This window comes from Miscanthus floridulus, chromosome 10 (assembly GCF_019320115.1).
Source record: "Miscanthus floridulus cultivar M001 chromosome 10, ASM1932011v1, whole genome shotgun sequence".
Taxonomy (NCBI): Eukaryota; Viridiplantae; Streptophyta; class Magnoliopsida; order Poales; family Poaceae; genus Miscanthus; species Miscanthus floridulus.
In genome coordinates this window covers 37,152,272-37,157,327 of record NC_089589.1, presented here as the reverse complement: position 1 = coordinate 37,157,327, position 5,056 = coordinate 37,152,272, and the positions used below count along the sequence as shown (strand labels likewise).

The 5,056-nt window shown below is 50.3% G+C and overlaps 1 long non-coding RNA gene across 1 annotated transcript; it reads left to right on the top strand.

Annotated features, from left to right (window-relative positions):
• The first annotated feature begins 2,494 nt into the window (after positions 1-2,494).
• Positions 2,495-3,521, top strand: LOC136486495 (uncharacterized). Its single transcript, XR_010766833.1, has 3 exons — positions 2,495-2,641; positions 2,722-2,777; positions 3,390-3,521. It is a non-coding gene; the product is annotated as an uncharacterized lncRNA (long non-coding RNA).
• The last annotated feature ends 1,535 nt before the right edge of the window (positions 3,522-5,056 follow it).

The window sequence follows — 5,056 nt, the reverse complement described above, 5'->3', positions numbered from 1 at the left end:
CCGATCCTGGTAGTAGGTGACGTAGGCACGTGGTGCCAGGGTCTAAAAAGAATTCCCAGTTAAGTTGAGAATCCAATCGTCGTACAGGCGATACAAGATGCACTGGCAGGTGCATCGTACCGATGTAGTCCCCGAGCTTGCTGGAAGGCGAGGTATGAGCCTTGTAGCAAGGTCTAAACGAGAAAGAATATCCCAACTGTATGCGAGTCGCCAGTCGCATGTAGTTGAAACGCAAAGTCCCCGAGCTGTGGTCGGAGAGTGGTCGAGGCAGTCCCCGAGCACAGGTCAAGGGGTGAGCGGCAGAGTCCACGAGCTGTGGTCGGAGAGTTGTCGAGGCAGTCCCCAAGCATAGGTTGAGGGGCGAGCGGCGAAGTCCCCGAGCTGTGGTCGGAGAGTGGTCGAGGCAGTCCCCGATCACAGGTCAAGGGGCGAGCGGCGAAGTCCCCGAGCGTAGCTCGAGATCCCTGCAATATAAATACATAGAATGGTAGTACATGGTGTACAAAATAATAAATTATGGAGAAAAATCAGCGGTGAAGAAATAGCGTATGACGCTCAATAGTCATTTGCAAATGAGCATGATGTGATAAAGCAGTTAGTGCTTTGTAAACATCAGTGTTAATATGAAGTTTGTGTTTATACTTAATATAAACCGCCCGACCAGTTAGTATGTAGCTGAGCCTCCAGCCCTAGCTAGCTTCACTGTAGCATGGAGCGCGGAGCCCGTGTGCATGTAGGAAGGTGTCGCTAAGGAGCCGCTGCCGACGACCCGTAACGCAGAGGGCGGACGCTCATACACATGTGGAGAGAGCCGGTAGACAGGGCCGTTTCTGGAGACATCGAGCGTCAACATGACTGATCGAGGATTTGCATTAAGTATAGTTGTATGTTATCTTTTAAGATGGTATAATGGACAAACATTATTTGAAGAATAATCACGACGAGGACGTTGTGGAGAAACGTCGTAATGAAAATTATATTAAATATAAATATTAGAAGTATACTTATCTTTGGATATAAATCTGGTCAGTGGTGATGAAGTTGTCTGGTCCTCAAGCTTTCTGACCTGTCGTCATGATGATGGTCGCGGTTGTCGTAGCGCCATTCTTCGCGGTGATCATCATTGCGACGTGGTTTGGTGGTCGTCGATCTGGTCGTGGTCGACGTGGTCAGAGCTCGGCAGAGCCGCTCGGGACATGGTCGACGTGGTCCATGGTCGATGTGGTCGGAGTTCGGCGGAGCCGCTCGGGACGTGGTCGACGTGGTCGGAGCTCGGCGGAGCCGCTCGGGACGTGGTCTGTGGTCGACATGGTTGGAGCTCGACGTCGCTCGCTGGTCGGCTCGACGTAGCTTGCTCAGCGGATCGACGCGGCTCGCCGACGGCCCGGTGTGGCTCGCTTTCTTCCTTGGATGGATGGGTACACGGCGAGTCATTGTCGCAACGAAGTTGGGTCGTCGCGGAAGACGTTGATGAAGAGAATTCCCATCGGGTTCGTCGAAAGATCAGCACGCACAAACCCTAAAAGGGGACCCCTACCTGGCGCGCCACTGTCGACGAAATATGGTCGGCAATCCATCTAAGGGTATGCCCATGATGGTAGATTGTCGGTAGACAGTGCGTGTAATCAGGCACTAGATGGTTACAGAGGCACAAGACACAAGATTTATACAGGTTCAGGCCGCCAGTGTGGCGTAAAACCCTACGTCCTGTGCTCTGTTATTTGCATTGATCTGGGGTGAGATCTGTTATGATCTGTATGATCTGGATGATCTGTCCTCTAGGGGACCCTTGCCCCTCCTTATATACTCCGAAGGGACAAGGTTACAAGTAAAGTATCCTATTTGGTACTATTACAATATCTAGTACAACTTGTAATCTTGCCGTGCACGCCTCGATCTTATGGGCCAGGCCACCTCTGATGGTGCGGCCCATGTCTTGTCTTGAGGATACCGGGGGCCATACCCCCACAGCCCGCGCCCACGTCCGCTTACCATAGGGCACGGTTCGATTCCTCAGCGGCTCAGTCCGTCTCTTTTTTGCGGAAAGAAAAAAAATAATATCGCCTCTCCCTCTCTCTCTCTCCCGAGGCGGCGGCAGGCATAGGGTCATCTCCGTCTTCCCCGGCGGCGTCCCGGCAAGCGCCCCTCCAAGGTCACGCGCAGACTCCATCTTCCCCAACGGGTGAGTTGCGCCACCAGGTACGCCCGCCCCTTGGTCGCCCCTTCTAGTTGTGCCAAACCGAGCACCCAAACCCTAACTTACTATTTGTGCTCGGATCTGATCTGACTACCAGGGCAGGGCGCGAGGCCGCCAGGGGTGTGGCTGGACGGGCCTCCATCGTGGCTGGTGGCGCAGCCCCCTAGCCGCGGCAACTGCTGGCCTAGCTGGGGCGCACCTCCCCTGGCCGCGGCAGCTGCTGGCCTGGCTGGGGCGTAGCCGCCGGGGGCGCTGCCTGCCTGGGGCGCTGCCATAGTTGCCAGCCACACCCGCAAGCACGTCGTCGACGGCCTCCTCGGCACCTCCTCCCACGGTTGGCGCTGCAGCTGCAGCAGTACCAGTCGGGACAGCAGCCGCCATGACCCAAGTCGTCCTCCCCATCCTCGCCTCTCAATTTACTATGAAATTTGCTCCTGCAGGATGGTTGGTTCAGTCAACATGCTGTTTTTTTAATTGTTGTTGACAATTCCCACCCTTGATTACTAAAGTGAAATTTGCTCCAGGTACTTTTATCTTCTTTCTGGTACACTATGGGATTATTTAGGATTAAGGTTCTTAAGTAAGAACTTTTACTTTCAGATAAGATCAAATGTGAAAATCTGAAGTGTTCAGCTACCGTCAAATGCTTATGTTTGTTAGTAATTTGTTGTCAGGTGGCACTCTTTTTTTTAAGTTGGTGTTTGGTACAGCTGGACTTGATTTTTTTATTGTTAATGTACTCACCATCGGTTCTAATTTAAGCCTATCATAAAACATCTCTTTCACATAACTATATATTTAGTATCAACTAAGTTAGTGGTTTTCTGCTGGTGTCCTGATATAGTTGGTGAATGGTGAATTGGAACAACAGTGTGGTGACGTTCTCCAAGCAGAAATGCTAACATTTTTTTTGGTGGGGGTGGGGGTGTTCACATCCAATTTACACCAAGTGTCTGTAGACCATTAATTACCTTTCGTCAAAGTCATATTTGTATAGTGTTGTCATCTCCAGAGATATTAGACAAACTTACATGGATTTTGCCGGTTAGGATTTTCCATTTTCTTGTACGCTGAATAAATTTACTACCAAAAAACCACCATTGTGATCCTCTGGAGATCACCCTGGCCTCCAGTCCACCCAATTCTTAATATATTTGGGCAGAAAATAATTTAATAAGATTTTCTTCTACAGGAGAGACTCACAATGGCCTCGAGAGATCACAATGGCTTGACCCGACAACTTCTGGATGAGGTAGGTGCAGAACATGATCCATTCATGGATGTGAAAGTGAGATTCATGGACTTCAAACAGAGAAACTATGTGTAAGTGGATCATTCACCTTAATATTTCATAGTTGTTCTTTTTATTTGTTGAAATTGCTATATCTGGATCTATGGACAGGGAGGGATCTCTATTCTGTACATATGCATAGGTCTAGGTGTCGATTCCTAGAACAATATATAGTAGACATTTTTAACTGGTTGTCCCTCAGGGGTGGACGCCGCGCGACATCGTCAGCAAGTCCGTCTGGGCAATCCTCACCTCGTCGTCGTCATCTTTACTTGGTTTTAATTCAAGGTGTCATCTTTGCTTTAGTCCCTCTGCTGTTCAGTCATGATTGAAGTTCCTTCGTTTGTCTAATCTCTTGCGTGCCTTCATCATCTGTTGGGATCTTTGTGTTGTCCTTGTCTCTATTCCAACACATCAGTTCTTGGAGCATGGCCATAAGTATAGGGTGTAGGGGACCGTGACGCCTAAGAGGGGGGGGTGAATTAGGCGACTTAAAATTCTACTTCTAAACTAGGGCCTCTTTTTCTAACTTTAGCAAAACCTATGCAAAAGATAGACTATCTAAATGTGCAACTACGGTTTTGCTAATGTGTTGCTATCTCTACCGCAAAGGCAGTAATACAATCAATGTAAATGCGGAAGCTAAGAGCAAGGTAGAGATATGCAAACTCCCGTCGACGACTCCGGTATTTTTACCGAAGTATCGAGAAGCACGCAAGCTTTCCCCTAGTCCTCGTTGGAGCCCCTAGCAAGGAATCCCTCGCAAGGGCCAAGCTCCCGGTCGGGTAACTCCGTGGATAGCCTCGAGCCTTCCCCATGCGTAAGTGGGTCTCCGACGTGCCTTCCGGCAAGCCTCTCCTAGATGCTCGCCGCCGTCTTCACTATCAAGCTTCCAGCAGAAACGGCGCGGGTCTTGTTCCCTCTGGTACACGGTGGCGGCCACACCACAAACACGGTTGGTGTGATCTCGCAGGACTACAAGCCCCTCCGATGTACAACAATGGTACGCGTAAGCACTGAGTGGTAAGAGGTATGCAAACCTCACTAAACACTAGGCCTAAACCTAGAGCAGGTGCATAAGCGGTGGTCTCATCAACCTAAGCACTTTGCAAAGCACCTACGCTAATCACCTAATGAATCACTAAGCACTATGCAAGTGGAGATCACTAAAATGGTGTATCAACACCCTTGATATGTTTCCTCAGCTCCACACACTTCAAATGGCTAGTTGGGGGTTGTATTTATAAGCCCCACTGAGAAAGTAGCCGTTGGGGAAGAAATCCCGCTTTTCTGCTACTGATCGGACTCGTCCGATCGTCCCGACCGTTAGAGCCACGATCAACTGATCGGACGCTGCCAGCGTCCGGTCACATACCACCGGAAGCGTCCGGTCGCAATTTCACCGCTCTGAAACCTCTTTGTACTCGACCGGACTCTGTTGTCCCACGTCCGGTCGATTTGCTTGTTCAACGTCCGGTCGCTGCTGCTGCCGAGCCTCTTGATCGGGGCGTCCGGTCACTGTGCTACCAGCGTCCGGTTCAGCGTCCGGTCACCTCTATGAGCTCATT